Genomic DNA, 19379 nt, shown 5'->3' on the forward strand with positions numbered 1-19379 from the left:
TCAGTGTTCATAACACTCATGTTTCTGTGCATCATCCACTCTACCAGCTGCACCACTGTACCATCTGTGATTAAAAAAACCCTCTTTTAAATTTTGAAATCGGAAACCATTAGCATTTCTGTTTGCTTGGTCTGTATTTGTGTTGATCAAGCATTCAAACAAAACTGATCTCTGGACAAACACAGTTAAACCAGTTACATTTGAATTTATTCCTAATATAGGGTGTGAGTGTCAGAGATTATTTTTGAATTTTATGTGTCCGACTCATAATTATTGACTGTCCTCCAGACATCCTCCAGTAACTGGTTGGCTGGTTTTACTGCCAAGTCATCCAACATAATGGTTTTGAATAATAATGTTCCTCAGCACATACATTGTCACCTTTATTCCTCAGTATTTTAATTAATCCAGTCCAACTGGTCAAAGGAAATACCTACTAATTCACTTTGTTGGGTCAGGATGCAAGTAAGCTCATCCTATACTTACTTATGTACAGATTTTTGCGATGGGTCTGATTAATTGGGCAAAAGGTAGGAAATGCTCCAAACAGTTCGCCAGTCCATCACAGGGTAGACACACACACACACACACAAACACACTCACGGCAATATAAGAAGCTCCAATTTGCCCTACTGCATGTCTTTGGGGTGAAAACCGGCTCACCCAGAGGAACCTACACTGACACAGGGAGAACATGCAAACTGCACACAGAAAGAACCCTAATGGCCCGGCCAGGAAATCGTGCCAAGGCACTTCTTGCTGTGAGGTGACAGCGCTACCCACTGTCACACATAATAATAATAATAATAAAAGAAAAACATGCTGATTTTACAGCAGTGGATGCTTAAAAGTACTGATATGGTAGGGATCTGTAACTGAAAAGATATGGATTACAGTGTATTGTCCTACAGACCTTCTGTGGTCATTCAATATGACCTTTGCATTTGTAAGATTAGACATTAAATGAATCAAAGCCTGGCACACACAGCAGTTAATCGACCTGTACTTCTTGTACATTCATTCGACCTGGGTGTGTGGTAAAATGTCTGTCTTTTTCTTAAAACAGATATTGACATGCGCACTATATGGCCTAAAGTATGAGGACACCTAACAACAAACATTTTATTTCAAAATTATGTTTAATAAGGAGTGCACCCCCTTTCTGTGAATATTACAGCTCTAACTAATCTGGAAAGGCCTTTTACAAGATTTTGGAAGGTGTCAGTAGGAATTTGTGCTTATTTAGTCAAAAAGAAATTTGTGAAGTCAGGCAGAAGATGTTAGATATGTAGGCCTGGCTCACAAGAAACCTTACAATACATCCTGAAAAATTCAGTGGGGTTGAAGGTGATTCCTCTATACCAATCAAGCCATGTCTTTAAAACAAAACCAGATCAACTTAATAGATCTGATCTAAAGGATCTCACTTTGTGTTATATACAGATTTTTTGTAATAATCGAATCTTTAAGTGTTTACTGGAACTAAAGTTAGGAAGCAGAGTTTATTCTGTCTTTGTCTTTACATAAAGTCCCCATCAAGTTGGCAATTACCTAAAGGGTGCATGTCAATTAATAATTCATCATTAAGTCCTTTTGTTAGAACATCAATTTCTTTCAAATAAATTTTGCTGCTCAGATCTTCTACTCCAGTGTCATTTGCTGAATATGAGAAGGAGTCGGCTCTTCATCTTAGGTATGCATACGGGAAGAGACTCTTTAAACACAGACAGTCAGAGTGAATCTTCCAGTTTATTATGTGCAAGAAGCAAGCTTATATAGTGGATTTCATGCATGAGAAATGTGAGCCTATGCCTAAACCTAGTTAAATTTTTATGATTAAATAGCCCAAAGCTAAGTTAATGGTCATTGAGCTGTTATTGGAAAAAAAAACTTAAAACTTGTTTATACAGGTGCTGTGGTTAACTATTACTGGGATGTGATGTGGGATTCGGTTGAGCATAGCGGTCAATTCGTTTTTGTATATATTTCACTATAAAATGAAACAAAATCTAAAATATGAAACTTACCAGACTTTAGCTAAGCAAGCCTTGAATGACAGTTATTAACCTTGTTTCTAAGGTAGATTCTGAATTCACACTAACCCTGACTAAAATACAGTGCTTACTAAAAAGAAATAACTAAATGGATACAGATTTCCTTACTTTATTATTATTTATTTATTTGCTCATTGTTTGTTTCATCTCCACTTTATCCTGGTTTGGATTGCGTTCGGTTAATTCATTGGGCAAAAGGTAGGAAACACTTCGGACAGGTCGCCAGTCCTTTAATCATTAGAAAATAATTAGTTTCTGTATATAATTTACAGGACTAAATAAGTGGATAAATTAAATAGATGAATAAATAAATATAATTTTTTCCTAAATTAACGACAACGTTTTTTACTTACTGTAACATTTATAGGTGGGATGGTGGCTCGGTGGGCAGCACTGTCACCTCGCAGCAAGAAGGTCCTGGGTTCGATCCCCAGGAGGGGCGGTCCGGGTCCTTTCAGTGTGACGTTTGCATGTTCTCCGTGAGCTCCGGTTTTCTCCCACAGTCCAAAAACATGCAGTCAGGGTGTTACTGTGTGCCTGCGCCCATTGAAAAGCTGGGATAGGCTCCAGCAACCCCCCCCCCCCCCCCTCCCCCTGCGACCCTGATTGGATAAGCGGTTAAGAAAGTGAGTGAGTGAGCATCACATTTATTCATGTTTTCCTGGATCTTAGATGCTGCTTCAATGGCCGTACACATTATGAGTGGCAGTTCTGTAGGATAAAAATGCCTTGTTTATAAGAAAAACCTGGAAAGGATGTCTGGATTGGTTTGAGCTGATAGGAAAACTATGTATCCCCTTTTTTGACAACCCTGTTAAGCTCCACTCCTATTATAAACCCAATATAAAGAAAGCAGCTTGTTGTGGCTTTATGCACAACACAGTTTTATTAGTAATTAATAAACAGTAATTAAAAATAGCGATTATTATAAAGTTCACAAGACATTCTGTTGGACGACATTCTCGTATGGGATTTGGTGCATTGAGCCACGTCAAGCTTTTGTCATAAAGCCTCTAGAATTTGTAACTTGTTTACTCAATACCACTGCTTGTTTACAACCTGTTCCCTTGTTTGATGGACACACTTTCTAGGGGGCATATCACAGCTTTAAGGACTGTTTTTAGCTTTTTTCTCCATCCAAAGTTTAGACTGTTCATAGAGGAAAGCGTGTTTTATTCACTATTGTAATAGGTTTGCTAATAAAGTGGCCAGTCTGTGAATAATGGTTGAGGAATTTGCAGTATATCTTTTGTGGAACAATTTCCTAGCAGGATTTTATCACTTGCTGTATCCTGATTACATGAGGCAGCAATATCTCAATGCAAGACAGTGAACGATGGATGCAATCAGTGCGCTCCATGCCTGCAATCATTACAATTTAGACTAATTAAATGGGTGGCAGAAATATTTGTGCCGCTGCCTAATTGTCTTTCCTACAATCTGACTACGAGACAAGAACATGACAAGATGCTGCACTGCTAAACTCGGTATCTGATAAAACATACACACAGGAGTAAGCCCATCACTTCCTCTCACCATCCCGATGCTGGTGATTGACAGCATGTCACCATAGCGACTGTCCAAAATGCCAGCTGTGCTGTCACTCGCACTACTCTCAGTGGTTTTGTCACCAAGCTTTTGATTGACAGCCTCTTTCCACACCCTAACCTTCATCACCCTTTAGACACAATGTTTTCTCTGTACCACCAAGATGTGGACAGTGCCACACTGTACTCTCTGATTGGCATATCCCTTAGGACAGAAAATCATATCAGCATCATCAACATCAAAGCTGTCAACCATGCATCACAGCTGCTTCAGTGCTTTGAACAAGTGTTTAGCGCCCAACTGTTTATACATATTTGGACACTATGACATCCCAAAAACATGCCAGAAGGTTGATTGGCTAATGTAAATTGCCCCCCTATGGGGAAAATAAATGAATGATTGTGGGAGTGTGTTTTGTTCTGCATGGATTGGCCAGAGGGTATTCCTGCCTTTTGCACAATATTTCCAAGAGCCAGTGGGTTTCCTTGTTGCTTTGAGACAATGTTCATTGTAAAAAGCGCTATATAAATAAATTTGACTTGACTTTCCTGTCCAGGGTGAAGCAGTTGGGGATAATAAATGATAAAGCCTAAAATATGTATTTAACTAGGAAGTAGTAAAAAAAAATTATTTATTGAAAAACCATGAATGTAAAATGACCCACACACACACAAGGTCAGGCGCTGATGTTGAATGAAAAAGTCTTTGGAGTTCCTCTACATCAAACTCATCAAACCATGTCTTTATAGATCTCACTTTGTGTGACCACAACCATGGACATTTATTCCTCTCAACCCTTTTGCAGCTATTAAAGCCTTTCTGTGCAATGCCCAGGTCTGGAGCCAACCCCAACCGGCCCGCATGAGGTCAGTGGCAATTACAAATCAGACGTAAATAAATGTACATCACACATACCATATAACAGGATTGTTTTTATTTTGACGGGAGCGCTATGTCTTTACATTTCCGCAAGTTTGGATTTACATGTGTGTGAGACGAGTGTATCCAGCTTCACTGTAGAGTGTCGGCGAACAGAACTGAGCGTGACTGACAGAGATGATAGAGTTTTAAACAAGACATGAACTTCAAAAGTCAGTTCTAAAGCTGTTCAAGAATCACAATTTAAATCTAGGGTTTATATCGCCGTTAGGGGAGTAAACACAGAGAAATACAAGAACTTGAACGACGCAGAGCATCACATCTGCAGCTTCACTACTTTTTATAAAGTTTTACACCTCCAGGACTAGAGTAGTTAAGATCAGCTTTGTGATCTCTAAATAGCAATAGCACTTTGTTTATGCACATTTTGTTCACATTTGTTTTCAATAAAGTTGATAAAATAGTGTAATAATGTTGATGCTTTTAATTTTCTGATTTTAACATCTACCCTTAACAGTAACAGCTTATCAGAACTGTAAAATTTAGGCAATAAAAAGAAATCTTATTAATATTGAGCAGAATGAAGTTCACCCTATTGGTCCGGCCCTCCACAACAGTAACATTTTCTTATGTGGCCCCTTGGAAAATTTAATTGCCCACCCCTGCTATAGTCAAAAGAGAATTCATAAGGTCAGGCATTGGTGTTAGACAGGAAGGTATAATGAGGTAGAGTTCAGGGCCCAGTGCAGGCCAGACAGCAAACTTCTCAAATCAATTCTTTATAGACATATGTACAGGGGCACAGTCATGCCAGGACAGGAATGGTTCAAATTGTTGCCACAAAGTTGGAAGCGTATAATTTGTTTTACATACAGTGGTACCTCAATTTGGAGTGGCGTCGACTTTTAAAGGCATTGAGTCTCAAGGTATTTTTCCCATAAGGATGTATGGGAAACCTGTTAAGGCTCCCATGGAATCTGCATATGTTTAAGGCTAATGCAAAATAATGGGGTTGTTTTTGACACTTTTACACTGAAAATAAAACAAATAATAATAAAAAACACTGAAATAAAATTGAAAACAGTTAAAAATCAATATAAAAATACAATAAAACCTACTCTTTAGCTTTACTTCTTTATTGTTTCCTTACTCTTCTTAATCATGGAGACGCTTGATCTTGGAATAGCTTTTGCGCTGACTGCTGTCGTTATTTCCTATGGAGTGTGGCAGAGCACAAAATTTTATGTGACTTATTGTGTTAAAACAGCTATACCACAAGTTTTAAAGTGAAATAGTGAGGAAAATCCAGTTAAACACAGATACATGCGGGTGCTTTCAAAGTAAATTTGACAGTTATTCCATACAAATGCAGATTTGTCCCATGTACGCACTTTGATGACATCTTACTGCATCGCTAAGCCAAGTGCTGAACGAAGTGGCTGTTTATTGTTTATTTGAAATTAAATAAATAAACATGTCAAGTTTAAGGGAAATGTGAAGTTTAAGGGTACAGATTTCACACGAATTGCGTCAAGTTTCAAAGAATTAGATTTTAGGGGATGTCGAATTACAAGGTACCACTGTTATTGATTGTATACACCTGTAAGCAATGAGTTTAACTGAAACACCTGAACTATAAATACTTTGGAGGGGTATTTACTTACTTCTGACTCACCAACTCAGTAATTATCTATAAATAGGTCCCAAAGTTGATTTAGATGCAGCTTGACTGTAATTGAAAACAGCTGATCCACAAATTTCTTGCACAGGTGCAGTCTATTAAAAGTGCACAGCATAATGTGATAAAGCTAAGTTAACTATTATGAGAATACTATTAAAATCTCAACTTTTACCTTTTCAAGTTGCTAAAAGGCACAAAATACAGTGTTTTATGGATTAATTGGGGAAAAACCTTACTATATTTGACACCTGCTATCTAAAACTATTACGTTTTTTAATGTACTATACAATCTAAGGTGTTAAATTAATGGTTGTTCTTTGCAACAGCTGTTACACCCTCTGATTTTCTTTGGAGGCAGAGCTCGATTTGTAAGCAGGGATAACTCTAAGCAATGTCATGGCCCTTCACTTGTAAACTGTCACATAAATGCTCCGTCGGGAAATGCAGCATGTGGGACAGTGCTCTCTTTGCTACCTTCTCCCCTGCTGAGTGTAATTTGATTTGGGCCTGTGACTGTTCTCTTACTGGCGGCGCTTGACATGGGGTAATGAAATTAATCTGTCTGTGACAAGCGAAGCAGATAGAAACTAACATACCAGTACAGAAAGTCAGCATTTTTTTTTGCGCAAAGAGCAAAGCTACACGAAGCACAACCACTGAATTTGCCGAGTCATTATAAATCAACGTACAGCCAATTTTTAGGTACATATACTTCGTATCTAATCGTAATGGACCTTTAATCTTTTGCACCGACCACATACACTTGGTGCAGGTTGTTGGTATGTAATTACTTTCTGTTAATATTCACAATGTAAGCTGACCTTTACTGCATTTGGGTGGCACGGTGGCTCGGTGGGTAGCACTGTCGCCTCACAGCAAGAAGGTCCTGGGTTTGATTCCCAGGTGAAGTGGTCCGGGTCCTTTCTGTGTGGAGTTTGTATGTTCTTCCCGTTCCCACGTGGGTTTCCTCCAGGAGCTTCGGTTTCCTCCCACAGTCCTGTAAGTGAGGTGAATTGGAGACAAAATTGTTAATGACAATTTTTGTATTATTTAAGTTGTGGTCCATTCTCAGCATAGCAGTGTCACTGATATGGTAGTAACATTGTAGTGTATGCTGGTATTAGCAAGTATTAGCATTGCTAGAACTCCAAATTATCTCTATATCACTTTTCAGTTGAGAGCAGTGTTAAGCACTGGTCCTTAACCTATCCTTAACTAGTTTTCTAGGTGAATAAACAAGACTAATGCTGGACGTTTATTTCTGAATTTGAGGCTAGGCTACCTGACACAGTGCACCCACCCCTTGCATAAGTGTTTACAAAATACACATTAGAAGTAGATTAATAACTGTACAACACAACATTACAACATATGGAACTTACATTTAAGAATGCTCCTCCATCTGGCCCTTGAAAACTGGCTTTTAAACGGGTCCCTTGCAGTGCCTGAGTGTTACAAATCCAACTCCAGCACAATCTGTTCTTCTGTTTCTTTGTGCAGTTAGTACTTCCCGACAGTTTGCTCTTTGTTTTTATGGACAATTGTTTGTACAGATGTTCTTCGTGCTTAAAGTTGATTAAAATGGCCTTCCACTGAAGCAGAAAGTGTTTACTGGCTGTGCCCTCTGGAAACCAGAACAAAGGAGCGTCAGCAAAACGCCAGAAGCCGACAGGTTGTTAAGTCCGACCTTGAGCGAGACATATCAGCCAGATATATGGGACTAACAAACAGAAGTAACAGATAGTCAGAGGACCACAAGTTTAGTCTTAAATACACATATAAAAGTCAACCTCATGTGATTAAGCGCAGACTGCACTTTTCATGAGTATGCGCCTGCAGCAGGCTATGGGCACAGCAGGTTGGCACGTTTGACTGCTAAACATACAGCAACTTTAATGTCATATTCTGAGCCAGTAGTTAACAAATATTTATAAAATAACCCACAATAAACACAGGACAAATAAGTCTTGAAGAAATCAATACAATCCAAGCACTGTCATGCCATTAACAGGATGGCCAAAAGTAGGCAGACATTCTACACATTATTAATTTCAGCTGTTTAAGCCACAACCATTGCTAACAGCTGTATAACTATTTATTATATAAAGTAAATTATATGTTTTGAGTTCATGGCAACAAATTTGGAGAAGGCCCTGTCTTCTCCCAACATGCCTGTGCCCCTGTGCATAAGGCATGTACATAAAAGGTTTATAAAGGACAAGTTTGTGGAGAGTAAATTGGGTGGCATGCACAGAACCCTGACCTCAATCTTATACACCTTTTCATCCAACATCCTGACCTCACCAATGTGTCTAAATGGGGATGCTGGTGTAATTGAATAAGAAGAGGTGAGGGACTAAATGTGTCCACATTCTTTTTGCTTTACACTGACTAGGCATAACATTATGACCACTGAAATGTGAAGTGAATAACACTGATTATCTCTTCATCACGGCACCTGTTAGTGGGTGGGATACATTAGGCAGCAAGTGAACGTTTTATCCTCAAAGTTGACGTGTTAGAAGCAGAAAAAAATGTGCGTGAGGATTTGAGCGAGTTTGACAAGAGCCAAATTGTGATTGCTAGACGACTGGGTCAGAGCATCTCCAAAACTACAGCTCTTGTGGGGTGTTCCAGGTCTGCAGTGGTCAGTATCTAGTGTGGTCCAAGGAAGGATACAGCGGTAAACTGCCGACAGGGTCGTGGGCGGCAAAGGCTCATTGATGCACGTGGGAAGCGAAGGCTGGCCCAACAGACGAGCTACTGTGGCTCAGACTGCTGAAGAAGTTAATGCTGGTTCTGATAGAAAGGTGCCAGAATACACAGTACATCGCTGTTGCAGGGCTGTTTTGGCAGAAAAAGGGGGACGAACACAATATTAGGAAGGTGGTCATAATGTTATGCCTGATCGGTGTATAGTGTACATGTACAGTACAGACATTTAGTTTTAACTTTAAGTTTAGAATCAGTTTACTCATTATGGATTGCTGTTATGCATTATGCATTATGGAAGTCTTCTTTGTGCTGTGAGGCATACATATATAGAAGCAAAGACGTCACATATGAGTATTTGAAGTTTCTTTATTATATATCGGTGTGCAGCAGCACAAAAAAAATCAAGTCATTTTATGTAAACGCACAATTTTCTCTGTAAGAGCCTTTTATTTACAAAGACAACTTTGAGAGCATATCATTAAAAGAAGACGCTGGTGCGGGCTTAAACAATGCAGACTAACAAGGACCCTGAAACTGCATTTGGCCTCCCAGCAGCCGATATGTAAATAAATGAATGTGACTTTTATCCACATGAAGCTGCAACTTACTGATTTAATTGTGTAGAATTGAACAGAACTGTCAACTTTAATGAAACCGTTTGAAATAATATAACAAAAGCTCTCAAAATATAACTGTGCAGAGCATTTTCTCTCTATAAAGCATCTCATCTCGTCTTATCATCATCTTAATGCCAGTACTCTACACTGTATCATGTGGGAAATGTCAAACATAAAGGAGGCTTGTATTTTCCTTTTCTGCTTCTGTTGATTGTAAACAATGATACCACACAGTCAGACAGACACACAATAATGTTGTTGAATGGGCATTTGGCAGGTGGACCAGCCCTTGTGGCTGCACAAAACCTGCTGGTGTCTTACCTGTCTTGGGAAATGAAAAAGAAAGAAAAGATCAGGTTTTATCAAATACATTTTCACATCAGACAACAGCACAGCTCTGAAATGTCTGACCTGTATGAGATGACTGTGGGTGGATGACTAGAAGGCTAGCCACAGTTGCTATCTCTCACTTTTTTTATGTTTTTCTTTATAAAGGTGGTATACTGGTATGCGTTTTGCATTTTATGTTGCTATTTTTTTAACAACATGCTCTGTTTTTTCATGTAAATAGTGGTCACTTCATTCTGCTTTACTGTTAGTCCCTGTCCACTAAAAATATGCAGGTGATTAAGTGTGGGTTAATGTCTAGTCCAGAACAATTTTAGTATTTTGTCATTGCATAATAGCTGGTTATCATGATGCAGCACCAAAAAAAGAAACATCTAACCATACTTTAACAAAACCGTAGACATTAATATGGAGCTGCATCCCCATCCCCACTTTGGAAGTAATAATATTGTCTCCTCTCTTCTAGGAAAGCTTTCCACAAAATTCATGGATGTTGGTTGATAAGGTCTGACTCACAATTAATGTTTCGATTTATCCCAAAAAATTTTCAGTAATGTTTAGGTCAGAGATCAATGCAAGCCACTGGAGTTAATCCACACCAAACCTATTAAACCGTGTCTTTAGGGACCTGGTTTGTGCGACAGTAATGCTGAAATAAAAATGGGCTTTTTTCTGTAGTCACAGCTGTTACAAGTTGAAAGCACATCATTTATTTTATATAATTCATTTTATTAATCTGTTAGCAATGTGTGTAGTGGAAACAATTGAACTCAATTAATAGGAGGTGTGTCCACATACTTTTGGCCCTATAGAGTAAATTAAGCTTCATGTGACCAAATGGAGGGCGGCACGGTGGCTCGCCTCACAGCAAGAAGGTCCTGGGTTCGATCCCCAGGCGGGGCAATCTGCGTCCTTTCTGTGCAGAGTTTGCATGTTCTCCCTGTGTCTGTGTGGGCTTCCTCCGGGAGCTCCGGTTTCCTCCCACAGGAGACACTGAATTGCCCTATAGGTGAATGGGTGTGTGTATGTGTGTGTGTATGTGTGTCTGCTTTGCGATGGACTGGCGCCCCGTCCAGGGTGTTACTGTGTGCCTTGTGCCCACTGAAAAGCTGGGATAGGCTCCAGCACCCCCGTGACCCTAATATGGATAAGCGGTTAAGAAAGTGAGTGAGTGACCAAATGGAGCTCCTCAAAGGAGGGAAGGGGGTGTTAAATGGTACACTGTACCCAGATAGATGTTTAGATGAACTTAAAACTGTAAACTAGAGAAAGGAACCTTCATGTTGGCATAGTAAGTCCCTAACCGTAAGTAAGTAAGAGAGTGTACATTGTAGTGCAGTGGCCTGGCAACCTTCCTGCTTAAGGTGCCTTGCAATCAATGTTTTTGGGTGGTGCCAGACCCACCACAACCCTGATCATGATAAAATGGTTATTATAGATGAAAACATGAATGAAGTTAAAACAACTGTTTGTTTACTAGGATTTATGGTCATGTTACATTTTGGTTACATTCATGACAGGACATTTACCTGTCATGAACATTTACCCATGATTCATCAGTATCAGTTCAAGTCCAATGTCAAACAATGTCACAACTGTCGTTCTCCAGTTCACCTCACTTGCATGTCTTTGGACTGTGGGAGAAAACCAGAGCTCCCTGAGGAAACCCACACAGACACCGGAAGATACTTCAGACAAAAATAACCTTTACTACTCCACTTGGAAATTAAATCTAGTACCATCTCACTATGAGAAAATAGTGCTACCCATTGAGCCATGTATTTAAAAACAAGGCAAGGAACTAAATAAAAGCTAAACCATTGCTTAATAAAAAGCTTTATGCTAACAGCTCTGTAATAACCAATGAGTGGTTTGTGACGTTATAGTAACTGATCAGTCTAAAGAAAGCAGTCAGATCCAGAGTAGATTAACATACAAGTAAAGGAACACGATTTTGGAAATAGTTGTTGTTCTTGCATGACATGTTTCAGGTTGACTGTGCGTGATCCAAACAGGAAACAGTAGGGTGGACAGATTCAGGTGTAGCTACTGAAAATATCCAGCCTCGGGGATCAGGTAATGACAGGAAGAACAGAATCTCACTCTTTCATGCTGTCACTCACTCCGTATTCAGACAGAATCTAATTGCCGGATCCTTCTGCACATGTAATTACACACCTACCCTTCGAGCACAGAAGAGCTGCAACTGTCAACACTTTAATTCAGCCTTTTTAGAAAAGCCAATATAATAGACAGACACACTGATGGATAGCTGGAGCTTTCAGCAGCACAAAAATAGCAGTTATGACACATGTAAACATGTTATACACCTGTATGTCAGGTTGGTCATAAGACTTGATGTCATGTATTAGGTCTTATGCACACGTCTGGACACTATGGGGAGTGCTATGTATTTATTTTTTGCTTTGTTTGTTTTATAAGTGAAAATAAGTTTTACATTCCTTACATTTATGGCATTTAGCTGTCACTTTTTATCCAAAGCAACTTACCATTGTGACTGATGCAATGCAAGCAATTGAGGGTTAAGGGCCTTGCTCAAATGCTCAGCATTGGACACTGCCATGTTTACCTCTTTTACAGGAACCAAAATGTTTTCCAAATAAGAAAACAATAAATAAATAAGAAACACAAATTTGCAGCCGCTCAGATGGCACAGCGGTAAAACACGCTAGCTCACCAGAGCTGACATTTCAAACTCGTCGGTTCAAAACTCAGCTCTGCCATCCCAGACGGCTACATTAACAACTATTGGCTTGTTGTTCTTACAGTGTGGGAGCCAGAGCAGGGACCTCATAACTGATGCAATTACGACCTCCGCTGGCTGATTGATGCCTGCACAGAGTCAAGGAATAATGCGTCGATCAGGGTGTGGCTCGCCGTACACAAAACTGATCCGCATATGAACTCGCCTCGTGCAGGTGAAAAGATGCAGTCAGCTACTGCACACGTGTCGGAGGGGCCATGTTTCAGTCTTTCTCTCCTCAATCAGCAGTGGAGATCAACATCAGTAGAGAGGAAGCATAATGTAATCTGGTAATTGGATACGACTAGATTGGGAGGAAATTAGGAAAAATTTCAGGCAGGCAGGCAGGCAAAGCCCGTGGCGGCCCCCTAGCGGTGACGCTACATTGCCCCCTCCCCAATGGTCAACCGACCCGGTGACCAACTCACCAGCGTTCACTGGGTGGCTCCTCGGCCGGACTCGATCAGTGGGCAGAGCACAAGAAGACGAACACGTCCTCTCAGCTGCCAGCAACACATACCCCAGCAGCAGTACCTGGGCTAGCGCAATCGGACAGACCGAGGAGCTTGTCAATGATCTGAAGGGAGCTGGGAGCAGAGAAATGCTGGATATGACCCCCACCGGGCATTTCTTTGCCTCCAAACACGGCGAGTGGAGTTGATGCCAAAGAGCTCAATTTTGGTCTCATCTGACCATATCACATTCTCCCAAGCTTTCTCTGAATCATTCAGGTGTTCCTTGGCAAACTTCAGACAGGCCTGTACATGAGCCTTCTTGAGCAAAGGGACTTTGCGGGCACTGCAGGATCTCAATCCATTACGGCAAAGTGTGTTACTAATGGTTTTCTTGGTGACTGTGCTCTCAGCTCCCTTGAGATCATTGATAAGCTCCTCCCGTGTAATTCTGGACTGACCTCACCTTTCTCAGAATCATTCTGACCCCACCAGGTGAGATCTTGCATGGAGCTCCAGAGTGAGGGTGATTGACTGTGATCTTGTATTTCTTCCATTTTCGAATTATCGCACCAACAGTGGTCTCTTTCTCACCAAGCTTCTTGCTGATGGTCTTGTAGCCCATTCCAGCCTTGTGCAGGTCTACAATCTTGTCCCTGACGTCCTTTGATAGCTCTTTGGTCTTGCCCATGGTGGTCGAGAGATTTGAACGGAAGAAACGGATTCTGTGACAGGAGTCTTTTATACAAGGACAGAACTAATTTGTGTGCCTCATGGGCACATAACTGGTCTGTGGGGGTCAGAATTCTTGCTGGTTGGTAGGGGATCAAATACTTATTTCCCTTAATTAAATACAAATTAATTTATAACTTTTATTTAATGTTTTTTTTCTGGATTTTTTGTTGATATTCTGTCTCTCTCTGTTAAAATAAACTTTCCATAAAAATTATAGACTGTTCAAGTCTTTGTAAGGGGGTAAACTTACAAAATCAGCAGGGGATCAAATACTTATTTCCCCCACTGTATATGTATATAAAATAGAATATGAATAGAGATTGTGTATCAGATATAAAATATGTTGGACATAGGTATGGATGAGAATAGTGGTGGTAACATACAGATAATAATAGTAGCAATGTATGTAGATAAAATTATAAAATTATAACCGATATATATACATACAGGTATGAAAACAAGAATGTAAGTACGGATAAAGTGGCAATACAAATGTATGTTTGAGTTGTTGATTCAGTTTAACGACCCCGTCGTTGTGTGGTGTTAAACAGTCTGACTGCTTGGGGTACAAAAGACTTTCTCAGCCTGTCTGTAGAGCAGGACAGAGACAGCAGTCTATCACTGAATACACTCCTCTGTCTGGTGATGGTGCTGTTCAGAGGGTGCTGTGTATTGTCCATGATTGATAAGAGTTTTTTTAGAGTTCTTTCCTTAGCCACCTGCATGAAAGTGTCAAGCTCTGTGCCAATCACAGAGCCAGCTTTCCCTACCAGCCTGTCCAGTTGTGTGGCATCGCTCTTCTTCATGCTGCCTCCCCAACACACCACAGCATAGAAAAGAACACTGGAGACGACAGACTGATAGAACATCAGCAGGAGTTTTTTACATATTTTGAAGGACCCAAGCCTTCTCAAAAAGTAGAGACGGCTCTGTCCTTTCTTGTAAATAGTGGCTGTGTTATCTGTCCAGTCCAGTTTATCATTGAGTTGTAGTCCCAGGTATTTGTAGGTCCTGACCACCTCAACGTCAGCCCCCTCAATTGTGATAGGTCGAATATGGGGCTTGTGCCTCCGGAAGTCCACCACTATCTCTTTAGTTTTGGAGGTGTTCAGCTGTAGATGGTTTGACGTGCACCATGACACAAAGTTATCCACCAGGCACCTGTACTCTTCCTCCTGCCCCCGCGCCACAATAGACCCCACAATTGCAGTGTCGTCTGAGAACTTCTGCATGTGGCATGACTCAGAGTTGTATTTAAAGTCGGAGGTGTACAGGGTAAACAAGACAGGGGAAAGTACAGTCCCTTGTGGTGCCCCAGTGCTACTGACTACTATATCTGAAAAGCAGTCCTTTAGCCTGACACACTGTGGTCTCTCTGTGAGGTAGTCCACGATCCAGGTCACCAGGAAGCGCTTCAGTAACACACTAAGTTGTGATGTTAAGCATTTATCTATATGCAAGTGCTTCAGTAACACACTCTAAGTTGTGATGTTAAGCATTTATCTTTATGCAAACACTTCAGCAAAACACTCAAGCACTTCAGTAAAACATTAACAGAAAACTGTCAAAACATCCCACATTATGATGTCTGAATTATGCTGTACAGCATAATTATTTTGATCTGTTGAGCTTATGACATCTGACATGACAAGTTTATATCAGTGTCATTACAGAGGGTTTAAGTAAGTTGAAATATCAAAAGCAAAAAAAAATGCTATTTGGAAGAGGAAAAAAAAGTGCAAATGCTTTTGAACAGTCTGTGGCATTTATAAAATGCTGAACTGGCTCAGTTTACCTCAAATTTGGATTAAGATCTAAGTGAGTTTGAAGGATTATTAAGACACAGATGGCGGAAGCTTTAGTAACAATAGTCTCACAGGCCCAGCCATTTTTCAAAAAGATTTGATGTTGAAGGAAACATGCAATGGCTTAAAAGTTCTGTAGGTGGGAACAAACTTTTAATTGGACTGCACCAAATTTTCTGAGGCAATTTGTGGTTCCTGAAGGTGATGCTCGAAGTAATCACACACTACTATACAAAATAGTATGCCTAACAAGTGCACTATAAATAGTATAGTTACACACCATAGAAAACAGTATACAGTTTAGTTTTTTGCTAACACTCGAAGTGCCGCACCAGTTTCACTTGCTTATCCCTAAAAGCGCTGATCATCTGCCATTTGACCGTTGTGACTACCTACTACAAGAGCTGTGTTGAATTTGCCTACTTATAGTGCACAGCCGAATCTCTAGACAAGGATGCTGGTCATACCCATGAATATAAGCCTGGATAAAAAAAATCATCATATAGCATTTTCATTTTAAGCATTTAGCAGACATGACTTCAATCCAAGCAGTGGAGGGTTAAGGGACTTGCTTAAGTACCCACCTGGCAGTGGTGGAGCATGAATCATCGACCTTTTGATTACTAATCCAGTACCTTAACAACTGAGCTACCACATGGCAGTTAAGTGTCAAGTCGTGTGTACCAAGTGCAGGGAACAATACAGTAAAAAATAAAAATGAGTTTTTTGTAAAGCATTAAATAAAGCAGGCTTGACAGTAAAATCTTTCCATCATATATTTATAAATGTTTGTTTGTTTATTAGGATCGTCATGTTTTACACTCTTTGGTCACATTCATGACAGGAACGGCAGTTACTCATTACACAAGATTAATCAGTTCACACAAGGTTATATCGAACACAGCCATGGACAATTTAGTGTCTTCAATTCACCTCACTTACATGTCTTTGAACTGTGGGAGGAAACCGGAGCACCTGGAGGAAACTCACGCAGACATGGGGAGAACATGCAAACTCCACACAGAAAGGACCCAGATCGCCCCACCTGGGGATCGAACCCAGGACCTTCTTGCTGTGAGGCGACAGTGCTACCCACACCGTGCTGTATAGTATAGTATCCAATGCATTTTAGGATGTGATGCAACTTTTTAATGAGAACAGTGGGATTGTAACGGTATGTGGGCTAGACGGACAGGAGGGGCAGACACACATGCAGAGATGTAAACAAAACCAAGGATTTATTAATAATTAAAGACAAGACAGAGAAACACAAGACCTAAACAAAGCTAAACAAATTTCAAAGACCAAAAAGGCTAACAGGCTAAACTAAACACAAAGGAACTAAACTAAATGCTAACTAATCTAAACATACAAAGACTAAGCTAAACAGTAACTAAACAGGACAGAACAGAGACTAACAGAACTAAAGCTAATTAACAAAAGGCTAACACAGAGAGCTAACAAACAAAGGGCTAAGGCTAATACAGGGAGCTAATGAACAAAGGGCTAAATAAACTAAACAGACAGGAACATGAACTAACTAGACAGGAACATTTGACAAATAAGACATGAACAGAACAAACAAACCAGATGGGACAGAACAGAGCAAGGCAGAATAGTTCAGACAGAACTTCAGGTATCAGAGGCACAAACCAAACCGAGGCACAATTAGAAGCTAATTAGCCCCAGCTAACCAATCAAGAGAGGGGAGCTGGCTGGAGACTGAGTGTGCTCATGGAGAGGAGGGCGTGGCACACAGGAGCTTCAGAGCACACTGACGGCCTTTCCCAAACCGTTCCCTCCTCACTAACACTCCACTACAGAGTGACACTCCATATGAAGTCACACTCTGTGCTGTGAAGGGAACTTCTAATTAAGGGGAGGGTCTAAATTCAGGAGTCAACTCTGGGACGCCCTCTTTGCTTTTGAGCGGAAGAAGGAAGCTGCCGTCACCATGGCTAGAGATAGACGCTTTGCTCGCCTTGCTGTCATGTCTTGCGCTCCGTTATCATTTCAGCATCTCCAAGCGGGAATACAAGCTCAGGAGACGCAAGCACCTGCTATTTTATAACTAGTATAAATGTATAGTTATGTTTTAATTCTCCAAAAAATGGTGTTAAATATGATAATAATGTTAGTGATAGTATTGTTGGGGTAAAATAATTTTGCCATTTATAAAGTTTAAGTTCACCGATCACAGATTTTATTACTTTCTTTAAAAAGACTGAAGAAGACTGTGCCTAAATTTGCCCTAACACTTATGAGGAAACCTAATATCATATTTTACTGAAAATGATGTTGGAACCTATATTTGTAAGGTGTTTCCTCTATTCACCTTTTCTAGCTGCACTTCTGTGGAGTGTGGTGGTTGAGTGTGCTCTGGTGTACACTCGCTGCTGGAGGGTTGTATAGTGCACTCCCCCTCTGTCGTAATTACTTTGGGACAGCCCTTAATGTGGCGAGCACTCCACGTGAACGCGCAAACGGAGGCGGAGTGGAGAGGCGGAGTGGGTAGGAAGCGGATTGGGATTGGGGGTGAGGCTCCAAGCGTGACAGGGATAATGGTCTAAGGATGCTTCATTGAATATCAGAAAAGATTTAAGCAGGTTTCAACATTTGAACATACAGGACATGCTGTGACATAATATCAGTAGTCTTAGTAGTCAAGTTAATCTAGTTTGCATTGAAAACTGCCTAAATTAGTTCTTAAAATTAGATTTTTCTTTTGACTTTTGATTTTCTTTTATTTTTTGGTATATTTATGCATGTTTTACCAAGTAGTTTTTAGTTTGCATTTGCCTAAAACTGGAAAAAGGAGCCAACATGCATCTCTGGGTATGGTCAGTTCAAAACGTCCTACAGGAAATACATGAATTAATATCTGTGATGTACCGGTGCTGGCATGGGGATTTTATTCAGGTAAACAGTGGCACAATTCCAGTGTTGTAGCTGTTACAGAAACCCATTTTGGACATGTGTTTTGTCCACAGGTTGTGTGGTAGCTTTCTAGTGGTTTTTGTCAGCATTCTTGTAACTATCACAGAAACCGATCCTGGACTTGAACTTTCCATGACAGTATCATTACTATTTCAATACTTTTCTGCAATACTACAAGGGATCTTTCTGCACTTGTATATTTTGGTTGGAAACAGTGAGGGTGGGAGGAGTAGTAACTGCTCGTGTCTGAGAGAGAGCTTATAGTCTGGATTTAGCGCCATCTGATTTTCACCTTTTTGGACCACTCAAAGAAGCTTTAAGGGAAAGATGATTTTCATGTGATGATGATGTGAAAGCAGCGGTGTATCAGTGGCTATACACTCAACCAAAAATATTCTTTGGTGATGGCATTAAAAAGTTGGAGTTTTAAAAAATGCAAATACTTTTTGAAGAATACTTATATACTGCATATAATATGCATAAAAATAAATGCCTTTTTCTGACAAATGTCCACATCAAAATCTCTTTATACCATCTTCATTAAAATATTGCAGCACAGAATGCTCTTTTAAAGAATCAGACAATGCAGTAAGCTCTTTTGTGGCTCTTTTTATTAAGGAAGCTCTTTAAGAGAAATTGGAATTACTACTGGAACCAGGAAAACCAACTTTAAGTGCAAGAATCAAGCAAACATTACCAATCATGCAAAAAGTACTCAACACAAGTAACCCAACTATTTACACCTGGTAGATTATCCCTCGTAGCATCAACTATTTACATATGAGAAGGCCAATGTCCAATCAGTGCCTGGTGGACATGACCCCAGTACCCACCTGTGTTACAT

General features: G+C 40.2%; 1 protein-coding gene across 1 annotated transcript in view; it reads left to right on the top strand.

Annotated features, from left to right (window-relative positions):
- The window catches only part of tmem178bb (transmembrane protein 178Bb), a 128002-nt gene that overhangs the window by 91367 nt on the left and 17256 nt on the right, over positions 1–19379 (top strand). The window lies entirely within an intron of this gene.

Source organism: Trichomycterus rosablanca, chromosome 1 (assembly GCF_030014385.1).
Source record: "Trichomycterus rosablanca isolate fTriRos1 chromosome 1, fTriRos1.hap1, whole genome shotgun sequence".
Classification (NCBI taxonomy): domain Eukaryota; kingdom Metazoa; phylum Chordata; class Actinopteri; order Siluriformes; family Trichomycteridae; genus Trichomycterus; species Trichomycterus rosablanca.